Source organism: Manacus candei, unplaced genomic scaffold (genome assembly GCF_025592945.1).
Source record: "Manacus candei isolate 608988 ecotype Guabito, Panama unplaced genomic scaffold, ASM2559294v1 h1tg000045l, whole genome shotgun sequence".
NCBI lineage: Eukaryota > Metazoa > Chordata > Aves > Passeriformes > Pipridae > Manacus > Manacus candei.
In genome coordinates, this window is record NW_026138093.1 from 7,180,644 (window position 1) to 7,204,291 (window position 23,648).

General features: G+C 50.8%; 1 protein-coding gene and 1 pseudogene across 1 annotated transcript in view; one reads left to right on the forward strand and one right to left on the reverse strand.

Moving 5' to 3' along the window:
• LOC127474810 (uncharacterized) overlaps nucleotides 1-23,648 on the forward strand; it is a 1,039,526-nt gene that overhangs the window by 53,979 nt on the left and 961,899 nt on the right.
• LOC127474830 (zinc finger protein 883-like) overlaps nucleotides 1-23,648 on the reverse strand; it is a 334,043-nt pseudogene that overhangs the window by 7,987 nt on the left and 302,408 nt on the right.

Consider the following 23,648-nt stretch of genomic DNA (forward strand, 5'->3'; position numbering starts at 1 on the left):
ACTGTAACTGAGATCATGGAAATCCCAAGGAATAAACCCCCCAAAAAGGTTACAGAATGGAAGGAGTAGGTCTGGACACAAAGTTATCATCATTGTGTAGACAGGTGTGCATTAATATTTACAATGTGTAAATATCTATATCTAAATATATGGATAGAAATGTATTAAAATATATCCTGTCTATAAATATAGACAGATACAAGATAGATACAGACACACACAGGTCCTGGGAGGAGCTGAAGACACCCCACCAGGGAAGGGGGCTTCTAAAAAGGAGGGAGAGGGACTTTTGATATGGGCCTGGAGGGACAGGACAAGGGGCAATGGTTTTTCAACTGAAAGAGAGCAGGGTTAGATGGGAGACTGGGAAGAAATCCTTCCCTGGAAGGGTGGGGATGGGCAGGGATGGAATTCCCAGAGAAGCTGTGGCTGCCCCTGGATCCCTGCAAGTGTCCAAGGACAGGTTGGATCAACCTGCTCTAGTGGAAGGTGTCCCTGCCCATGGCAGGGGGTGGAATGAGAAGACCTTTAATGTCCCTTCCAACCCAAACCAGTCCATGATTCTATATAGACAAATACACACAAGAACATTTATTTTACTACTTCAGACTAATGAAATCTAAATACAAAGCTCTCAGAAATTGTCCTTGGTTCATTTTATATTTAAACAAATGTAAGGGGGGTACTTTTGAATTAGATGATCAATGGAGCATAGAGGCATGAGAAAGGAATCATATCAGGATGTGAAACCAGCCAGAGTATGGTACAATGGAACTTCATGGCACAAGCTAATTGTAAGGTCCATTGTGCTTTTTAGCAAGTCAGCCTGATATCCCCTATTATCAGAGCTGAGTTCTTCCTTGGTTTTGCTACATATTGCAAGATAGATACATCTACCCTTGAAACACAGTGGTAGAGGTCATACATAGGGGTGAGAAAGATGATGATGGGAGGAAGATTATGTGGGCAGGGGTCGCTGGCCCCTTGCCCTACAGCAGGGCATGCAGACTGTTGCCATTAGGTAATGATTTAGGTGGTGTTTGGCTGCCACTCAGGCATCACCTTATACTGGGTACTGGCCCTGCGTGGTGTAATGTAGAGCTGATAAAATGGGGTGTCAGGACTGCTGGGGTGAGCGATCCTCATCCTGCCATGGAGACTGTGTTGTTCCATGGGGACGCCCGCTAAGCACGGGCACCGACCAGCTGCTGCAGATCCTGGCAGCCCTGGCCTGTCTGTGTGGGTAAGCACAGTTTATTGACAGGAAGCAACTGAGAGAACAAACTTTTAATATCCTTTTAGTGTTCCTTTAATTCCCCTTTTATGTTTATGGTATTTAGTTTCCCTTTTTACTAATCAATATCGAGTTATCCACAATATTGTGTTAAGATCCCTTTTTGGTATCCCTTTTCACTAGTTAATACTGTATTAAATGCTGTTCTTAGTATTTGTTTTAATGCCACCCGATAAGGTAGTTATTTTGTATCCTTTTTTTTAGTTTTTAATTCCTCTTGCTAAGTTTATTACTATTATTATTATTCTCACTGTAATAAAAGATATTTTGTGTGTTTGAGTATTTTTTGGCACTTGTCTTTATTCCGGACATGTATACAAACGTACTGCTACAGGGACTCTCCAAAACACCTCTGAAAATTTATTTACAATCATCTGCTGCCTTAAAACTGCCCCTGCTAGAGTCCCAGGAGTGATGCTGTACAGAAAACAGGCCATTTAAGGGAAAGTATTAATGAACAGGTGTGCATCAACACATTTCCAGTCTGATACTGATCTGTTTCTTAAAAATCACATGCCCATCATCAGTCCTTGGTCAGAGCTGTGCAAAGCAGTTCAGAGCTCTCTGGGCAGGTTGCACATGGAATTTGTGGACACAGGTCTTCCATGTGTCCTGTCATCCTGGGTTGATCTGTGTGACATCAGAAGGCAAGGTGGCCCAAAAACTGGGGGGAAAAAGTCTCCAAAACCTACACAGTCTCAATATGGACACAAGCAAGATGGAGGAAAAAAATCAGAAAGTTATGGTGTGTTTTTTTTTGGGAAACATTCAATTCCTCCAAACAAACCCCAAACTGTACAAGATAATCTTTGCTGTGTCCCCCCCCCCCCTTTTTTTTTTAAAGTGAGATAAAAAGCACTTCTACAATTTCATACTAAAAAACCTTCATGGATAAGAAGCAGTATAAACACAGCATAATGCAAGATGCATGGATCAATGTTGTGGAACAACTTAGTAGTGCCCCTGGCACCTGCTTGGATACAGAGATAACCCAGAAGTGAAGACTAAATGCAGCCACAGCAGCAGCTGCAACCAGCAGAATTCCCTCTCTTGAGAAAACCTATTTTTATAAATTATTCCTGTTCTTAAATACAAAGAATAGGAAAAAAACCTATTATCAAGACCTGTAGAGGCCATTTAGCTGCTGTAATGATCTACCCCATCAAAGCTGAGACAAAAGCCATGTACCTCCCATACAGAATCATAGGCTGAATTTAGTTTTGAAGCCCCCCCTCCAGAAGGTTGGAATGTGCCATATCACTCAACAAACAACCCCACAGTATCCTAACAAACCCTAATGGGATGCAGGATCCAGCTCAGTGTAACTGCATGACCCTTATAGACCTTTTGCACAGGAGAGCAACAACTCACATGCCTCACATGCACTCCCCAGTCCACCCCAAATGTACAGGGGTGGCTTCACTGTACCCACAGCATTCTCTTGATCTGGTTCCACGGAGATGAGAATGTGATCTCTGAACTGCAGTCTGATTTTGCTGTCTATTTTTGGCACTTTCCCACCTAAGAAAAGTAAATCCTCCTTCAAAAGAAAGAAAACCAGACAAACGGTTAAACTGAGCCCCCCTGTGCTCTCCCCACTCTCTCAAGGCTGGACTGTTTGTTAAGCTCTGTTTCAACACCCACATGTCCTCCAACTTGTTGTGGAGGGGGCAAGGAGAAAGAGATTTTTTAATTCTCTCCCCTTTCCTGTCTGCAAATAACTATAATAAATAGCAAGCTAGAGCCCAGGGAAAACTGCTACCAGTTAAATGCTCTCGGGATACAGTTTATCACAGCTGCCAGTTCCAGTCTAGGATAATCTTTATTCCACTCTAAGGGAGTGTCATCTCTCCCACCAGACACGGGGAGCAAACACACACGTGGGGCCTCACGGCACATGAAGCTGCTGCTGGACTGTGATCTGGCAGAGTTCAGGCACACGGTGTGACTCTTGGGGTCGGTGCTGTGCCGGGAAAAGGCTTGGACTCGACGCTCCTCGTGGGTCCCTTCCACCTCAGCCTGTTCTGTGACGGTGCGATGAGTTCCCTCTCTTCCAACACTTTTGTTCTTTTCAGGGCTCCTCGCTGCCCGGGCCCGGAGCCCGCCTCCCGCGCGCCTGCTTCCCTGCCCGTTTTGGCGGCCGCAGCCGGGCGCTGAGTGCCCGCTCCCCGGGCGGGCCCGGCCGCTGCTCCAGGAGTGGGGGGGCAGCGCCGGCGCCTCGAGGATTCCCGGGATTCCCTGGCCGGTTTCCAGGCAACGCTCCCCGCGCGCTCCTCGCTCCAGGGCCGAACGTGCGCAGCCAATGGGAGGCGGCGGAGTGGGCGGGGCGAGGCGGGGCTTGGGCGGGGCGGGGGCGGGGCCGAGAGGGGCGGTTGGTGGGGTTTGGGTGGGAGCGGGCGGGGCGGGGCCGGGAGCGGGAGCGCTGCCGCTGAGCGGCCCCCGGGCAGAGACCCCGGGCAGCGGCCCCAAGACCCCCGGCGAGTGGCCCCCGGTGCGCGGCCCCGGGGGAGGGACCCCCCGTGCGCGGCCCCCGGTGAGCGACCCCCGGTGAGCGACCCCCAGTAAGTGACACCCGGTGAGCGACTCGCGGGGAAGAAGCCCCGGTAAGTGACCCCTGCGGAGGGACCCCCGGTGAATGACCCGCGGTGAACAACCCCTTGCAAGTGACCCCCGGGGAGGGACCCCCGGTGAATGACCCGCGGTGAACGACCCCGGGCAGTGACCCCCAGGCAGGAATCCCCGGTGCGCGGCCCCCGGGGGTGTCGGGCCGGGGCTGGGCGCGTTCCTTCCCCGTGCAGAGCCGAGCGGGGCCGTGGCGGGAGCGGGGCCGGAGCGGAGCCGGCCGGGGGGGCAGAGGGGAGCCCTGAGCCGCCTTCTGCCGAGGGGGCTGCTGGAAAGGAGCCTGCGCTGGGAGGAGCGGGGGACGTGGCCCGAGGCTGAGGCAGGGGAGCTTCAGGTCAACTCCTGGACAAAGGTTTCTCGCTGTGTTTTTCGGGGGGCTCGGGCACTGCAATGGGTTGCCCAGGCGGAGCCAGCACCCCGGCAGGTGTTTCAGGGGCGCCTGCATCTGGCCATGGCTGACACGCTTTAGTGGTTTGGGGGTTGCTGGGGCAGTGCTGGGCTGACAGTTGGACTTGATGGAATCATGGAACGTGCTGAGTTGGGTGGGTCCCACCGGCACCGTGGAGTCCAGCTCCTGAGTTTTAGGCACCACTAAAGGAACTGAATCAGGATCGAGCTGTTTGGCTCCAAAAACTCTTCTGCCCCTAGTCTACACTGCCAAGTGAAATAAAACAGAGCGTGCAAAGCAGAGGCCTGTGTTCCCCCCAAAGGGAAGGCAGGCAGTTACAAACCGGGAGAATAAAGCAAAGCTCAGAGCTTACATTCATGGTCCCCACAGTTGTATGACACATCAAACCAGTCCGCTGTTACCCATGTAGAACTGTCATCAGGAACCCCAAACTTTCTTGTGTGTATTTGTATAGATATGTATATATACACATACCTATGTATAGATATCTATTTGTGTGTATCCCTATAAGTTTCTGTATCTTTGGATGTGATATTGGCATGCTATTGTTGTGTGGCAACAAGTGGACTTAAAAGGTTACAAGACTTTAGGAGATCACCTTTCTGCTTGTGGGTTCTGTTTTTTAAAGAAGGTTACAAGAAAAGAACTCTTTAGCCAAATATCAGTTAAGGGCTCCTTGCTGCCCGGGGCCCGGAGCCCGCCTCCCGCGCGCCTGCTTCCCTGCCCGTTTTGGCGGCCGCAGCCGGGCGCTGAGTGCCCGCTCCCCGGGCGGGCCCGGCCGCTGCTCCAGGAGTGGGGGGGCAGCGCCGGCGCCTCGAGGATTCCCGGGATTCCCTGGCCGGTTTCCAGGCAACGCTCCCCGCGCGCTCCTCGCTCCAGGGCCGAACGTGCGCAGCCAATGGGAGGCGGCGGAGTGGGCGGGGCGAGGCGGGGCTTGGGCGGGGCGGGGGCGGGGCCGAGAGGGGCGGTTGGTGGGGTTTGGGTGGGAGCGGGCGGGGCGGGGCCGGGAGCGGGAGCGCTGCCGCTGAGCGGCCCCCGGGCAGAGACCCCGGGCAGCGGCCACAAGACCCCCGGCGAGTGGGCCCCGGGCGAGAGAGCCCCGGCGAGTGGTCCCCGGTGCGCGGCCCCAGGGGAGGGACCCCCCGTGCGCGGCCCCCGGCGAGTGGCCGCTGGTGAGCGACCCCCGGTGAGCGACGCCCAGTAAGTGACACCCGGTGAGCGACCCGCGGAGGAGAAGCCCCGGTAAGTGACCCCTGGGGAGGGACCCCCGGTGAATGACCCGCGGTGAACAACCCCTTGCAAGTGACCCCCGGGCAGGAATCCCCGGTGCGCGGCCCCCGGGGGTGTCGGGCCGGGGCTGGGCGCGTTCCTTCCCCGTGCAGAGCCGAGCGGGGCCGTGGCGGGAGCGGGGCCGGAGCGGAGCCGGCCGGGGGGGCAGAGGGGAGCCCTGAGCCGCCTTCTGCCGAGGGGGTTGCTGGAAAGGAGCCCGCGCTGGGAGGAGCGGGGGACGTGGCCCGAGGCTGAGGCAGGGGAGCTTCAGGTCAGCTCCTGGAGAAAGGTTTCTCGCTGTTTTTCGGGGGTGCTCGGGCACTGCAATGGGTTGCCCAGGCGGAGCCAGCACCCCGGCAGGTGTTTCAGAGGCACCTGCATCTGGCCATGGCTGACACGCTTTAGTGGTTTGGGGGTTTCTGGGGCAGTGCTGGGCTGACAGTTGGACTTGATGGAATCATGGAACATGCTGAGTTGGGAGGGTCCCACCGGCACCGTGGAGTCCAGCTCCTGAGTTTTAGGCACCACTAAAGGAACTGAATCAGGATCGAGCTGTTTGGCTTCAAAAATTCTTCTGCCCCTAGTCTGCACTGCCAAGTGAAACAAAACAGAGCGTGCAAAATAGAGGCCTGTGTTCCCCCCAAAGGGAAGTCAGGCAGTTACAAACCGGGACAATAAAGTAAAGCTCAGAGCTTACATTCATGGTCCCCACAGTTGTATGACTCATCAAACCAGTCCTCTGTTCATTACCCGTGTAGAACTCTCATCAGGAACCCCAAACTTTCTTGTGTGTATTTGTATAGATATGTATAGATAGGTATAGGTAGATAGATATGCATACATAGATATGTATAGGTCTATATTTGTGTGTATCTCTGTAAGATTCTGTATCTTTGGATGTGATATTGGCATGCTATTGTTGTGTGGCAACAAGTGGACTTAAAAGGTTGCAACACTTTAGGAGATCACCTTTCTACTTGTGGGTTCTGTTTTTTAAAGAAGGTAACAAGAAAAGAACTCTTTAGCCGAATATCAGTTAAGGGCTCCTCGCTGCCCGGGGCCCGGAGCCCGCCTCCCGCGCGCCTGCTTCCCTGCCCGTTTTGGCGGCCGCAGCCGGGCGCTGAGTGCCCGCTCCCCGGGCGGGCCCGGCCGCTGCTCCAGGAGTGGGGGGGCAGCGCCGGCGCCTCGAGGATTCCCGGGATTCCCTGGCCGGTTTCCAGGCAACGCTCCCCGCGCGCTCCTCGCTCCAGGGCCGAACGTGCGCAGCCAATGGGAGGCGGCGGAGTGGGCGGGGCGAGGCGGGGCTTGGGCGGGGCGGGGGCGGGGCCGAGAGGGGCGGTTGGTGGGGTTTGGGTGGGAGCGGGCGGGGCGGGGCCGGGAGCGGGAGCGCTGCCGCTGAGCGGCCCCCGGGCAGAGACCCCGGGCAGCGGCCCCGAGACCCCCGGCGAGTGGCCCCCGGTGCGCGGCCCCGGGGGAGGGACCCCCCGTGTGCGGCCCCCGGCGAGTGGCCGATGGTGAGCGATCCCCGGTGAGCGACGCCCAGTAAGTGACACCCGGTGAGCGACCCGCAGGGGGAGAAGCCCCGGTAAGTGACCCCTGGGGAGGGACCCCCGGTGAATGACCCGCGGTGAACAACCCCTTGCAAGTGACCCCCGGGGAGGGACCCCCGGTGAATGACCCGCGGTGAACGACCCCGGGCAGTGACCCCCAGGCAGGAATCCCCGGTGCGCGGCCCCCGGGGGTGTCGGGCCGGGGCTGGGCGCGTTCCTTCCCCGTGCAGAGCCGAGCAGGGCCGTGGCGGGAGCGGGGCCGGAGCGGAGCCGGCCGGGGGGGCAGAGGGGAGCCCTGAGCCGCCTTCTGTCGAGGGGGCTGCTGGAAAGGAGCCTGCGCTGGGAGGAGCGGGGGACGTGGCCCGAGGCTGAGGCAGGGGAGCTTCAGGTCAACTCCTGGACAAAGGTTTCTCGCTGTGTTTTTCGGGGGGGCTCGGGCACTGCAATGGGTTGCCCAGGCGGAGCCAGCACCCCGGCAGGTGTTTCAGAGGCACCTGCATCTGGCCATGGCTGACACGCTTTAGTGGTTTGGGGGTTGCTGGGGCAGTGCTGGGCTGACAGATGGACTTGATGGAATCATGGAACGTGCTGAGTTGGGTGGGTCCCACCGGCACCGTGGAGTCCAGCTCCTGAGTTTTAGGCACCACTAAAGGAACTGAATCTGGATCGAGCTGTTTGACTCCAAAAACTCTTCTGCCCCTAGTCTGCACTGCCAAGTGAAACAAAACAGACCGTGCAAAATAGAGACCTGTGTTCCCCCCAGAGGGAAGGCAGGCAGTTACAAACCAGGTCAGTAAATCAAAGCTCAGAACATACATTCATGGTCCCCACAGTTGTGTGACACATCAAACCAGTCCTCTGTTCATTACCCGTGTAGAACTCTCATCAGGAACCCCAGACTTTCTTGTGTGTATTTGTATAGATATGTATAGATATGTATAGGTAGATAGATATACATACATAGATATGTATAGGTATCTATTTGTGTGTATCTCTGTAAGATTCTGTATCTTTGGATGTGATATTGGCATGCTATTGTTGTGTGGCAACAAGTGGACTTAAAAGGTTGCAACACTTTAGGAGATCACCTTTCTGCTTATGGGTCCTATTTTTTAAAGAAGGTAACAAGAAAAGAACTCTTTAGCCAAATATAACTTAAGACATTAATCAGACCAAATGTATTGATTTTTATTTCCAATTGTACAACAAGTCATTCAACTATTTGCATACTCCAAAGCTGGGTTGGAAACTTCTCCCTCAGAAATAAGAAAAACTGTTTTCCAAGGCTGTTACTGACAGCCATGGCAGAGTTTCCAATAACAACTCCCCATTCTTGAAATGCAAAGCCTGAAAAATGAAACAAGCGTTAACCTGGAATTCTTGTTGCCAGCACTGATCTGGACAGAAGTTATTAGAGAGTGGAGCAAAGCTAGCACCACAAACAACCTTGGGCTCTGCATTCGTTGGTCATGGCAACAAAGTTTTGCTTTTCAACCCATCTACTAAGGAAACCTTGCCAGAACTGTGAGCTTATAACACTACTTTTCTTAAGAAGTGAGGAGGCCTTAATCCAGTGTACACAGATGAGACCCTGAAATAGGAGAGAGGCCAGTTGCTGATGATCAGTGCAGATGAGGAATCAGCTCTGCTGAGTAGACTTCAAGCTTTGTGATTTTTACAAGTGGACTATTTCAAATCTGTTGTAGAAGAAACAGTCTTTTCTGTTTGATCAACTTTCCACTTTCAGAATACTGGAGTTTATCCCTAAAATTCAGCCTGTAGTTTCAAAAGATAAAAATCCTTCGAGGAAACCTTTCAGCCTCAGTAGCCAATTGCAATGTGCCCAGGGAAGTTCAGCAACAGCACCATTCATTAAATGAACTGTTCTGGACCAGCCATCCCAGAGAGATTGAGCTCCAGTGCTAAACCCCATAGAGTGCCAAGTGCCATAAGAGCTGATTTGTGGCTTCGCTGAGATTCTCTCTGTTTTCATTGGGTGTAGCTGGCACATCTGGAGCCAAAGGTCTGGGCAAACGTACATCCTTAGAAGGGTCCAGTACAAATAATGTCACAAGATTAGCAATTTCTCTAACTGAAGAAGGCAATTAGATACAGGAATGTATTTTTCTACCTCCTCTTTCCACACTGCTGCTGTGTTCCTTCATCATGCCCTGTGAGCAGTCCCAGTGCTCTGTGACTGACGCCATAAAGGACTTGATAACAGGGAAAAAACACCTCAGAGACAAAAGGTGCCATCACAGGAATCTCTTGCTGCCCAAGAAGTGCCAAGGTGGCCCCAACAACTGCACCTCAAAGCCAAAGGATCCAGACATTTTTTCCTGGTGGAAAGAGCTGCTGTTCCCTTTTTTCAGCCCTGCTCTGCAATGGCCGGTCCCACCTCCAGAAAACTTTACTCCAGATGAAGATTCCTGCCAGACAAAAAGTGCCACCACAGAAAGGTTTTTGCTGCCCAAGAAGTGCCCACGCTGCCCCAACAACTGAACCTCAAAGACAAAGGATCCAGACTTTTTTTCCTGGTGGAAAGAGCTGCTGTTCCTTTTTTCAACCCTGCTCTGCAATGACCGGTCCCACCTTTTAAAAAATTTAATCCAAATGAAGATTTTTGACAGACGAAAGGTACCGCCACAAAAAACTCTTCCTTCCCAAGAAGTGCCCAGGCTGCCCCACCAACTACACCTGAAGCCAAAGCTTCCAGATTTTTTCCTAATGGAAAGAGCTGCTGTTCCCTTTTTTCAGACCTGCGCTACAATGGCCGGTCCCACCTCCTGGAAAATTGAATCCAAATGAAGATTCCTGCTAGACAAAAGGTGCCACCACAGAAAGTTCTTGTTCCCCAAGAAGTGCCCAAGCTGCCCCAAGAACTGCACCTGACGCCAAAAGATCCAGACTTTTTTCCCTGGGTGAAAGAGCTGCTGTTCCCCTTTTTCAGCCCTGCTACAATGGCTCGTCCCACCTCCAGAAAACTTTGCTCCAAATGAAGATTCCTGCCAGACAAAAGGTGCCGCCACAAAAAACTCTTCCTTCCCAAGAAGTTCCCAGGCTGCACAAACTACACCTGAAGCCAAAGCTTCCAGATTTTTTCCTGGTGTGAAGAGCTGCTGTTCCCGTTTTTCAGGCCTGCTCTGCAATGGCCGGTCCCACCTCGTGAAAAATTTAATCCAAATGAATATTCCTGCCAGACAAAATTTGCCACTACAAAAAACTCTTGCTGCCCCAGAAGTGCCCAGGCTGCCCCACCAACTACTCCTGAAGCCAAAGGATCCAGACTTTTTTTCCTTAGGGAAAGAGCTGCTGTTCCGTTTTTTCTGCCCTGCGCTGCAATCTCCAGTCCCACCTTTTTAAAAACTGAATCCTACTGAAGATTCCTGCCAGAAAAAAGGTGCCACCACAGAAAACTCATCTATCCCAAGAAGTACCCAGGCTGCAACAACTACACCTGAAGCCAAAGGATCCAGACTTTTTTTCCTCAGGGAAAGAGCCGCTGTTCCCTTTTTTCAGTCCTGCGCTGCAATGGCCGGTCCCACCTCCTGGAAAATTGAATCCGATTGAAGATTCCTGCCAGACAAAAGGTGCCACCACAGAAAACTCTTCCTGCCCAAGAAGTACCCAGGCTGCACCAACTACACCTGAAGCCAAAGGATCCAGATTTTTTTCCTGGTAGAAAGAGCTGCTGTTCCCTTTTTGCAGTCCTGTGCTGCAATGGCCGGTCCCACCTCCAGAAAACTTTGCTCCAGATGAAGATTCCTGCCAGACAAAAGGTGCCACCGCAGAAAGGTCTTGATGCCCAAGAAGTGCCCAGGCTGCCCCAAGAACTGCACCTGACGTCAAAAGATCCAGACTTTTTTCCTGGTGGAAAGAGCTGCTGTTCCCTTTTTTCAGCCCTGCTGCAATGGCTTGTCCCACCTCCTGAAAAATTTACTCTAAATGAAGATTCCTGCCAGACAAAAGGTGCCGCCACAAAAAACTCTTCCTTCCCAAGAAGTTCCCAGGCTGCACAAACTACACCTGAAGCCAAAGCTTCCAGATTTTTTCCTGGTGGAAAGAGCTGCTGTTCCCTTTTTTCAGTCCTGCGCTGCAATGGCCGGTCCCACCTCCTGGAAAATTGAATGCAAATGAAGATTCCTCCTAGACAAAAGGTGCCACTACAGGAATCTCTTGCTGCCCAAGAAGTGCCCAGGCTGCCCCACCAACTACACCTCAAAACCAAAGGATCCAGACTTTTTTTCCTGGTGGAAAGAGCTACTGTTCCCTTTTTTCAGTGCTGTGCTGCAATGGCCGGTCCCACCTCCAGAAAACTTTACTCCAGATGAAGATTCCTGCCAGACAAAAGGCGCCACCACAGAAAGCTCTTCCTGCCCAAGAAGTGCCCAGGCTACCCCAACAACTGCACCTCCATGACAAAGCTTCCAGACTTTTTTTCCTGGTGGAAAGAGCTGCTGTTCCTTTTTTCTACCCTGCTCTGCAATGACCGGTCCCACCTTTTAAAAAATTGAATCCAAATGAAGATTCCTGCCGGACAAAAGGTGCTACCACAAAAAACTCTACCTTCCGAAGAAGTTTCCAGGCTGCACAAACTACACCTGAAGTCAAAGCTTCCAGATTTTTTCCTGGTGGAAAGAGCTGCTTTTCCCTTTTTCAGTCCTGCACTGCAATGGCCGGCCCCACCTCCTGGAAAATTGAATCCAAATGAAGATTCCTGCCAGAGAAAAGGTGCCACTACAGAAAGGTCTTTGCTGCCCAAGAAGTGCCCAGGCTGCCCCACCAACTACTCCTGAAGCCAAAGGATCCAGACTTTTTTCCTTAGGGAAAGAGCTGCTGTTCCGTTTTTTCTGCCCTGCGCTGCAATCTCCAGTCCCACCTTTTTAAAAACTGAATCCTACTGAAGATTCCTGCCAGAAAAAAGGTGCCACCACAGAAAACTCATCTATCCCAAGAAGTACCCAGGCTGCAACAACTACACCTGAAGCCAAAGGATCCAGACTTTTTTTCCTCAGGGAAAGAGCTGCTGTTCCCTTTTTTCAGCCCTGCTCTGCAATGGCCAGTCCCACCTTGTAAAAAATTGAATGCAAATGAAGATTCCTGCCAGACAAAAGGTACCACCACAGAAACGTCTTGATGCCCAAGAAGTGCCCAGGCTGCCCCAAGAACTGCACCTGACGCCAAAAGATCCAGACTTTTTTCCCTGGGTGAAAGAGCTGCTGTTCCCCTTTTTCAGCCCTGCTACAATGGCTCGTCCCACCTCCTGAAAAATTTACTCTAAATGAAGATTACTGCCAGACAAAAGGTGCCGCCACAAAAAACTCTTCCTTCCCAAGAAGTTCCCAGGCTGCACAAACTACACCTGAAGCCAAAGCTTCCAGATTTTTTCCTGGTGTGAAGAGCTGCTGTTCCCGTTTTTCAGGCCTGCTCTGCAATGGCCGGTCCCACCTCGTGAAAAATTTAATCCAAATGAATATTCCTGCCAGACAAAATTTGCCGCTACAAAAAACTCTTGCTGCCCAAGAAGTGCCCAGGCTGCCCCACCAACTACTCCTGAAGCCAAAGGATCCAGACTTTTTTTCCTTAGGGAAAGAGCTGCTGTTCCGTTTTTTCTGCCCTGCGCTGCAATCTCCAGTCCCACCTTTTTAAAAACTGAATCCTACTGAAGATTCCTGCCAGAAAAAAGGTGCCACCACAGAAAACTCATCTATCCCAAGAAGTACCCAGGCTGCAACAACTACACCTGAAGCCAAAGGATCCAGACTTTTTTTCCTCAGGGAAAGAGCCGCTGTTCCCTTTTTTCAGTCCCACGCTGCAATGGCCGGTCCCACCTCCTGGAAAATTGAATCCGATTGAAGATTCCTGCCAGACAAAAGGTGCCACCACAGAAAACTCTTCCTGCCCAAGAAGTACCCAGGCTGCACCAACTACACCTGAAGCCAAAGGATCCAGATTTTTTTCCTGGTAGAAAGAGCTGCTGTTCCCTTTTTGCAGTCCTGTGCTGCAATGACCGGTCCCACCTCCAGAAAACTTTATTCCAGATGAAGATTCCTGCCAGACAAAAGGTGCCACCGCAGAAAGGTCTTGATGCCCAAGAAGTGCCCAGGCTGCCCCAAGAACTGCACCTGACGTCAAAAGATCCAGACTTTTTTCCCTGGTGGAAAGAGCTGCTGTTCCCTTTTTTCAGCCCTGCTGCAATGGCTTGTCCCACCTCCTGAAAAATTTACTCCAAATGAAGATTCCTGCCAGACAAAAGGTGCCGCCACAAAAAACTCTTCCTTCCCAAGAAGTTCCCAGGCTGCACAAACTACACCTGAAGCCAAAGCTTCCAGATTTTTTCCTGGTGGAAAGAGCTGCTGTTCCCTTTTTTCAGACCTGCGCTGCAATGGCCGGTCCCACCTCCTGGAAAATTGAATGCAAATGAAGATTCCTCCTAGACAAAAGGTTCCACTACAGGAATCTCTTGCTGCCCAAGAAGTGCCCAGGCTGCCCCACCAACTACACCTCAAAACCAAAGGATCCAGACTTTTTTTCCTGGTAGAAAGAGCTGCTGTTCCCTTTTTTCAGTGCTGTGCTGCAATGGCCGGTCCCACCTCCAGAAAACTTTACTCCAGATGAACATTCCTGCCAGACAAAAGGCGCCACCACAGAAAGCTCTTCCTGCCCAAGAAGTGCCCAGGCTACCCCAACAACTGCACCTCCATGACAAAGCTTCCAGACTTTTTTTCCTGGTGGAAAGAGCTGCTGTTCCTTTTTTCTACCCTGCTCTGCAATGACCGGTCCCACCTTTTAAAAAATTGAATCCAAATGAAGATTCCTGCCAGACAAAAGGTGCTACCACAAAAAACTCTACCTTCCCAAGAAGTTTCCAGGCTGCACAAACTACACCTGAAGTCAAAGCTTCCAGATTTTTTCCTGGTGGAAAGAGCTGCTTTTCCCTTTTTCAGTCCTGCACTGCAATGGCCGGCCCCACCTCCTGGAAAATTGAATCCAAATGAAGATTCCTGCCAGAGAAAAGGTGCCACTACAGAAAGGTCTTTGCTGCCCAAGAAGTGCCCAGGCTGTCCCAAAATCTACACCTCAAAGACAAAGCTTCCAGAATTTTTTCCTGGTGGCTAGAGCTGCTGTTCCCTTTTTTCAGTCCTGTTCTGTAATGCCGGTCCCACCTCCTGAGAAATTGAATCCAACTAAAGATTCCTGCCAGAGAAATGGTGCCACCACAGAAAGGTCTTTGCTGCCCCAGAAGTGCCCAGGCTGCCCCACCAACTTCACCTCAAAGGCAAAGCTTCCAGACTTTTTTCCTGGTGGAAAGAGCTGCTGTTCCCTTTTTTCAACCCTGCTCTGCAATGGCCGGTCCCACCTCCTGGAAAATTGAATCCAAATGAAGATTCCTGCCAGACAAAAGGTGCCACCACAGAAAGTTCTTGTTCCCCAAGAAGTGCCCAGGCTGCCCCAAGAACTGCACCTGACGCCAAAAGATCCAGACTTTTTTCCCTGGGTGAAAGAGCTGCTGTTCCCTTTTTTCAGCCCTGCTACAATGGCTCGTCCCACCTCCTGAAAAATTTACTCTAAATGAAGATTCCTGCCAGACAAAAGGTGCCGCCACAAAAAACTCTTCCTTCCCAAGAAGTTCCCAGGCTGCACAAACTACACCTGAAGCCAAAGCTTCCAGATTTTTTCCTGGTGTGAAGAGCTGCTGTTCCCGTTTTTCAGGCCTGCTCTGCAATGGCCGGTCCCACCTCGTGAAAAATTTAATCCAAATGAATATTCCTGCCAGACAAAATTTGCCGCTACAAAAAACTCTTGCTGCCCAAGAAGTGCCCAGGCTGCCCCACCAACTACTCCTGAAGCCAAAGGATCCAGACTTTTTTTCCTTAGGGAAAGAGCTGCTGTTCCGTTTTTTCTGCCCTGCGCTGCAATCTCCAGTCCCACCTTTTTAAAAACTGAATCCTACTGAAGATTCCTGCCAGAAAAAAGGTGCCACCACAGAAAACTCATCTATCCCAAGAAGTACCCAGGCTGCAACAACTACACCTGAAGCCAAAGGATCCAGACTTTTTTTCCTCAGGGAAAGAGCTGCTGTTCCCTTTTTTCAGTCCTGCGCTGCAATGGCCGGTCCCACCTCCTGGAAAATTGAATCCGACTGAAGATTCCTGCCAGACAAAAGGGGCCACCACAGGAATCTCTTGCTGCCCAAAAAGTGCCCAGACTGCCCCAAGAACTGCACCTGAAGCCAAAGGATTCAGACTATTTTTCCCGGTAGAAAGAGCTGCTGTTCCCTTTTTTCAAGCCTGTTCTTCAATGGCCGGTCCCACCTCCAGAAAACTTTGCTCCAAATGAAGATTCCTGCCAGACAAAAGGTGCCACCATAGAAAGGTCTTTGCTGCCCCAGAAGTGCCCAGGCTGCCCCACCAACTTCACCTGAAGCCAAAGCTTCCAGACTTTTTTCCTGGTGGAAAGAGCTGCAGTTCCCTTTTTCCAGACCTGCTCTTCAATGGCCGGTCCCACCTCCTGGAAAATTTACTCCAAATAAATATTCCTGCCAGACAAAAGGTGCCACCACAGGAATCTCTTGCTGCCCAAGAAGTGCCCAGGCTGCCCCACCAACTACACCTCAAAACCAAAGGATCCAGACTTTTTTTCCTGGTGGAAAGAGCTGCTGTTCCCTTTTTTCAGCCCTGCTCTGCAATGGCCAGTCCCACCTTGTAAAAAATTGAATACAAATGAAGATTCCTGCCAGACAAAAGGTACCACCACAGAAACGTCTTGATGCCCAAGAAGTGCCCAGGCTGCCCCAAGAACTGCACCTGACGCCAAAAGATCCAGACTTTTTTCCCTGGGTGAAAGAGCTGCTGTTCCCCTTTTTCAGCCCTGCTACAATGGCTCGTCCCACCTCCTGAAAACTTTGCTCCAAATGAAGATTCCTGCCAGACAAAAGGTGCCGCCACAAAAAACTCTTCCTTCCCAAGAAGTTCCCAGGCTGCACAAACTACACCTGAAGCCAAAGCTTCCAGATTTTTTCCTGGTGTGAAGAGCTGCTGTTCCCGTTTTTCAGGCCTGCTCTGCAATGGCCGGTCCCACCTCGTGAAAAATTTAATCCAAATGAATATTCCTGCCAGACAAAATTTGCCGCTACAAAAAACTCTTGCTGCCCAAGAAGTGCCCAGGCTGCCCCACCAACTACTCCTGAAGCCAAAGGATCCAGACTTTTTTCCTTAGGGAAAGAGCTGCTGTTCCGTTTTTTCTGCCCTGCGCTGCAATCTCCAGTCCCACCTTTTTAAAAACTGAATCCTACTGAAGATTCCTGCCAGAAAAAAGGTGCCACCACAGAAAACTCATCTATCCCAAGAAGTACCCAGGCTGCAACAACTACACCTGAAGCCAAAGGATCCAGACTTTTTTTCCTCAGGGAAAGAGCTGCTGTTCCCTTTTTTCAGTCCTGCGCTGCAATGGCCGGTCCCACCTCCTGGAAAATTGAATCCGACTGAAGATTCCTGCCAGACAAAAGGGGCCACCACAGGAATCTCTTGCTGCCCAAAAAGTGCCCAGACTGCCCCAAGAACTGCACCTGAAGCCAAAGGATTCAGACTTTTTTTCCCGGTAGAAAGAGCTGCTGTTCCCTTTTTTCAAGCCTGTTCTTCAATGGCCGGTCCCACCTCCAGAAAACTTTGCTCCAAATGAAGATTCCTGCCAGACAAAAGGTGCCACCATAGAAAGGTCTTTGCTGCCCCAGAAGTGCCCAGGCTGCCCCACCAACTTCACCTGAAGCCAAAGCTTCCAGACTCTTTTCCTGGTGGAAAGAGCTGCAGTTCCCTTTTTCCAGACCTGCTCTTCAATGGCCGGTCCCACCTCCTGGAAAATTTACTCCAAATAAAGATTCCTGCCAGACAAAAGGTGCCACCACAGGAATCTCTTGCTGCCCAAGAAGTGCCCAGGCTGCCCCACCAACTACACCTCAAAACCAAAGGATCCAGACTTTTTTTCCTGGTGGAAAGAGCTGCTGTTCCCTTTTTTCAGCCCTGCTCTGCAATGGCCAGTCCCACCTTGTAAAAAATTGAATGCAAATGAAGATTCCTGCCAGACAAAAGGTACCACCACAGAAACGTCTTTGCTGCCCAAGAAGTGCCCAGGCTGCCCCAAGAACTGCACCTGACGCCAAAAGATCCAGACTTTTTTCCCTGGGTGAAAGAGCTGCTGTTCCCCTTTTTCAGCCCTGCTACAATGGCTCGTCCCACCTCCTGAAAACTTTGCTCCAAATGAAGATTCCTGCCAGACAAAAGGTGCCGCCACAAAAAACTCTTCCTTCCCAAGAAGTTCCCAGGCTGCACAAACTACACCTGAAGCCAAAGCTTCCAGATTTTTTCCTGGTGTGAAGAGCTGCTGTTCCCGTTTTTCAGCCCTGCTACAATGGCTCGTCCCACCTCCTGAAAACTTTGCTCCAAATGAAGATTCCTGCCAGAAAAAAGGTGCCACCACAGAAAACTCATCTATCCCAAGAAGTACCCAGGCTGCACAAACTACACCTGAAGCCAAAGCTTCCAGATTTTTCCCTGGGTGAAAGAGCTGCTGTTCCCCTTTTTCAGCCCTGCTACAATGGCTCGTCCCACCTCCTGAAAACTTTGCTCCAAATGAAGATTCCTGCCAGAAAAAAGGTGCCACCACAGAAAACTCATCTATCCCAAGAAGTACCCAGGCTGCAACAACTACACCTGAAGCCAAAGGATCCAGACTTTTTTTCCTCAGGGAAAGAGCCGCTGTTCCCTTTTTTCAGTCCTGCGCTGCAATGGCCGGTCCCACCTCCTGGAAAATTGAATCCGACTGAAGATTCCTGCCAGACAAAAGGTGCCACCACAGGAATCTCTTGCTGCCCAAAAAGTGCCCAGACTGCCCCAAGAACTGCACCTGAAGCCAAAGGATTCAGACTATTTTTCCTGGTAGAAAGAGCTGCTGTTCCCTTTTTTCAATCCTGTTCTTCAATGACCGGTCCCACCTCCAGAAAACTTTGCTCCAAATGAAGATTCCTGCCAGACAAAAGGTGCCACCATAGAAAGGTCTTTGCTGCCCCAGAAGTGCCCAGGCTGCTCCACCAACTTCACCTGAAGCCAAAGCTTCCAGACTTTTTTCCTGGTGGAAAGAGCTGCAGTTCCCTTTTTCCAGACCTGCTCTTCAATGGCCGGTCCCACCTCCTGGAAAATTTACTCCAAATAAAGATTCCTGCCAGACAAAAGGTGCCACCACAGGAATCTCTTGCTGCCCAAGAAGTGCCCAGGCTTTCCCACCAACTACACCTAAAAACCAAAGGATCCAGACTTTTTTTTCCTGGTGGAAAGAGCTGCTGTTCCCTTTTTTCAGCCCTGCTCTGCAATGGCCAGTCCCACCTTGTAAAAAATTGAATACAAATGAAGATTCCTACCAGACAAAAGGTACCACCACAGAAACGTCTTGATGCCCAAGAAGTGCCCAGGCTGCCCCAAGAACTGCACCTGACGCCAAAAGATCCAGACTTTTTTCCCTGGGTGAAAGAGCTGCTGTTCCCCTTTTTCAGCCCTGCTACAATGGCTCGTCCCACCTCCTGAAAACTTTGCTCCAAATGAAGATTCCTGCCAGACAAAAGGTGCCGCCACAAAAAACTCTTCCTTCCCAAGAAGTTCCCAGGCTGCACAAACTACACCTGAAGCCAAAGCTTCCAGATTTTTTCCTGGTGTGAAGAGCTGCTGTTCCCGTTTTTCAGGCCTGCTCTGCAATGGCCGGTCCCACCTCGTGAAAAATTTAATCCAAATGAATATTCCTGCCAGACAAAATTTGCCGCTACAAAAAACTCTTGCTGCCCAAGAAGTGCCCAGGCTGCCCCACCAACTACTCCTGAAGCCAAAGGATCCAGACTTTTTTTCCTTAGGGAAAGAGCTGCTGTTCCGTTTTTTCTGCCCTGCGCTGCAATCTCCAGTCCCACCTTTTTAAAAACTGAATCCTACTGAAGATTCCTGCCAGAAAAAAGGTGCCACCACAGAAAACTCATCTATCCCAAGAAGTACCCAGGCTGCACCAACTACACCTGAAGCCAAAGGATCCAGATTTTTTTCCTGGTAGAAAGAGCTGCTGTTCCCTTTTTGCAGTCCTGTCCCACCTCCAGAAAACTTTACTCCAGATGAAGATTCCTGCCAGACAAAAGGTGCCACGACAGAAAGGTCTTGATGCCCAAGAAGTGCCCAGACTGCCCCAAGAACTGCACCTGACGTCAAAAGATCCAGACTTTTTTCCCTGGTGGAAAGAGCTGCTGTTCCCTTTTTTCAGCCCTGCTGCAATGGCTTGTCCCACCTCCTGAAAAATTTACTCCAAATGAAGATTCCTGCCAGACAAAAGGTGCCGCCACAAAAAACTCTTCCTTCCCAAGAAGTTCCCAGGCTGCACAAACTACACCTGAAGCCAAAGCTTCCAGATTTTTTCCTGGTGTGAAGAGCTGCTGTTCCCTTTTTTCAGACCTGCGCTGCAATGGCCGGTCCCACCTCCTGGAAAATTGAATGCAAATGAAGATTCCTCCTAGACAAAAGGTGCCACTACAGGAATCTCTTGCTGCCCAAGAAGTGCCCAGGCTGCCCCACCAACTACACCTCAAAACCAAAGGATCCAGACTTTTTTTCCTGGTAGAAAGAGCTGCTGTTCCCTTTTTTCAGTGCTGTGCTGCAATGGCCGGTCCCACCTCCAGAAAACTTTACTCCAGATGAAGATTCCTGCCAGACAAAAGGCGCCACCACAGAAAGCTCTTCCTGCCCAAGAAGTGCCCAGGCTACCCCAACAACTGCACCTCCATGACAAAGCTTCCAGACTTTTTTTCCTGGTGGAAAGAGCTGCTGTTCCTTTTTTCTACCCTGCTCTGCAATGACCGGTCCCACCTTTTAAAAAATTGAATCCAAATGAAGATTCCTGCCAGACAAAAGGTGCTACCACAAAAAACTCTACCTTCCCAAGAAGTTTCCAGGCTGCACAAACTACACCTGAAGTCAAAGCTTCCAGATTTTTTCCTGGTGGAAAGAGCTGCTTTTCCCTTTTTCAGTCCTGCACTGCAATGGCCGGCCCCACCTCCTGGAAAATTGAATCCAAATGAAGATTCCTGCCAGAGAAAAGGTGCCACTACAGAAAGGTCTTTGCTGCCCAAGAAGTGCCCAGGCTGTCCCAAAATCTACACCTCAAAGACAAAGCTTCCAGAATTTTTTCCTGGTGGCTAGAGCTGCTGTTCCCTTTTTTCAGTCCTGTTCTGTAATGCCGGTCCCACCTCCTGAGAAATTGAATCCAACTAAAGATTCCTGCCAGAGAAATGGTGCCACCACAGAAAGGTCTTTGCTGCCCCAGAAGTGCCCAGGCTGCCCCACCAACTTCACCTCAAAGGCAAAGCTTCCAGACTTTTTTCCTGGTGGAAAGAGCTGCTGTTCCCTTTTTTCAACCCTGCTCTGCAATGGCCGGTCCCACCTCCTGGAAAATTGAATCCAAATGAAGATTCCTGCCAGACAAAAGGTGCCACCACAGAAAGTTCTTGTTCCCCAAGAAGTGCCCAGGCTGCCCCAAGAACTGCACCTGACGCCAAAAGATCCAGACTTTTTTCCCTGGGTGAAAGAGCTGCTGTTCCCTTTTTTCAGCCCTGCTACAATGGCTCGTCCCACCTCCTGAAAAATTTACTCTAAATGAAGATTCCTGCCAGACAAAAGGTGCCGCCACAAAAAACTCTTCCTTCCCAAGAAGTTCCCAGGCTGCACAAACTACACCTGAAGCCAAAGCTTCCAGATTTTTTCCTGGTGGAAAGAGCTGCTGTTCCCTTTTTTCAGACCTGCGCTGCAATGGCCGGTCCCACCTCCTGGAAAATTGAATGCAAATGAAGATTCCTCCTAGACAAAAGGTGCCACTACAGGAATCTCTTGCTGCCCAAGAAGTGCCCAGGCTGCCCCACCAACTACACCTCAAAACCAAAGGATCCAGACTTTTTTTCCTGGTAGAAAGAGCTGCTGTTCCCTTTTTTCAGTCCTGCGCTGCAATGGCCGGTCCCACCTCCTGGAAAATTGCATCCAACTGAAGATTCCTGCCAGACAAAAGGTGCCACCACAGAAAACTCTAACTGCCCAAGAAGTACCCAGGCTGCACCAACTGCACCTGAAGCCAAAGGATCCAGACTTTTTTTCCTTAGGGAAAGAGCAGCTGTTCCCTTTTTTCAGCCCTGCTCTGCAATGGCCGGTCCCACCTCCTGGAAAATTTACTCCAAATAAAGATTCCTGCCAGACAAAAGGTGCCACCACAGGAATCTCTTGCTGCCCAAGAAGTACCCAGGCTGCCCCACCAACTACACCTCAAAACCAAAGGATCCAGACTTTTTTTCCTCGTGGAAAGAGCTGCTGTTCCCTTTTTTCAGCCCTGCTCTGCAATGGCCAGTCCCACCTTGTAAAAAATTGAATGCAAATGAAGATTCCTGCCAGACAAAAGGTACCACCACAGAAAGGTCTTGATGCCCAAGAAGTGCCCAGGCTGCCCCAAGAACTGCACCTGACGCCAAAAGATCCAGATTTTTTTCCCTGGGTGAAAGAGCTGCTGTTCCCTTTTTTCAGCCCTGCTACAATGGCTCGTCCCACCTCCTGAAGAATTTACTCTAAATGAAGATTCCTGCCAGACAAAAGGTGCCGCCACAAAAAACTCTTCCTTCCCAAGAAGTTCCCAGGCTGCACAAACTACACCTGAAGCCAAAGCTTCCAGATTTTTTCCTGGTGTGAAGAGCTGCTGTTCCCGTTTTTCAGGCCTGCTCTGCAATGGCCGGTCCCACCTCGTGAAAAATTTAATCCAAATGAATATTCCTGCCAGACAAAATTTGCCGCTACAAAAAACTCTTGCTGCCCAAGAAGTGCCCAGGTTGCCCCACCAACTACTCCTGAAGCCAAAGGATCCAGACTTTTTTTCCTTAGGGAAAGAGCTGCTGTTCCGTTTTTTCTGCCCTGCGCTGCAATCTCCAGTCCCACCTTTTTAAAAACTGAATCCTACTGAAGATTCCTGCCAGAAAAAAGGTGCCACCACAGAAAACTCATCTATCCCAAGAAGTACCCAGGCTGCAACAACTACACCTGAAGCCAAAGGATCCAGACTTTTTTTCCTCAGGGAAAGAGCTGCTGTTCCCTTTTTTCAGTCCTGCGCTGCAATGGCCGGTCCCACCTCCTGGAAAATTGAATCCAAATGAAGATTCCTGCCAGACAAAAGGTGCCACCACAGAAAACTCTTCCTGCCCAAGAAGTACCCAGGCTGCACCAACTACACCTGAAGCCAAAGGATCCAGATTTTTTTCCTGGTAGAAAGAGCTGCTGTTCCCTTTTTTCAGACCTGCGCTGCAATGGCCGGTCCCACCTCCAGAAAACTTTACTCCAGATGAAGATTCCTGCCAGACAAAAGGCGCCACCACAGAAAGCTCTTCCTGCCTAAGAAGTGCCCAGGCTACCCCAACAACTGCACCTCCATGACAAAGCTTCCAGACTTTTTTTCCTGGTGGAAAGAGCTGCTGTTCCTTTTTTCTACCCTGCTCTGCAATGACCGGTCCCACCTTTTAAAAAATTGAATCCAAATGAAGATTCCTGCCAGACAAAAGGTGCCACCACAGAAAACTCTTCCTGCCCAAGAAGTACCCAGGCTGCACCAACTACACCTGAAGCCAAAGGATCCAGACTTTTTTTCCTGGTAGAAAGAGCTGTTGTTCCCTTTTTTCAGCCCTGCTGCAATGGCTTGTCCCACCTCCTGAAAAATTTACTCCAAATGAAGATTCCTGCCAGACAAAAGGTGCCGCCACAAAAAACTCTTCCTTCCCAAGAAGTTCCCAGGCTGCACAAACTACACCTGAAGCCAAAGCTTCCAGATTTTTTCCTGGTGGAAAGAGTTGCTGTTCCCTTTTTTCAGACCTGCGCTGCAATGGCCGGTCCCACCTCCTGGAAAATTGAATGCAAATGAAGATTCCTCCTAGACAAAAGGTGCCACTACAGGAATCTCTTGCTGCCCAAGAAGTGCCCAGGCTGCCCCACCAACTACACCTCAAAACCAAAGGATCCAGACTTTTTTTCCTTAGGGAAAGAGCTGCTGTTCCCTTTTTTCAGTGCTGTGCTGCAATGGCCAGTCCCACCTCCAGAAAACTTTACTCCAGATGAAGATTCCTGCCAGACAAAAGGCGCCACCACAGAAAGCTCTTCCTGCCCAAGAAGTGCCCAGGCTACCCCAACAACTGCACCTCCATGACAAAGCTTCCAGACTTTTTTTCCTGGTGGAAAGAGCTGCTTTTCCCTTTTTTAAGCTCTGCGCTGCAATGGCCGGCCCCACCTCCTGGAAAATTGAATCCAAATGAAGATTCCTGCCAGAGAAAAGGTGCCACTACAGAAAGGTCTTTGCTGCCCAAGAAGTGCCCAGGCTGTCCCAAAATCTACACCTCAAAGACAAAGCTTCCAGAATTTTTTCCTGGTGGCTAGAGCTGCTGTTCCCTTTTTTCAGTCCTGTT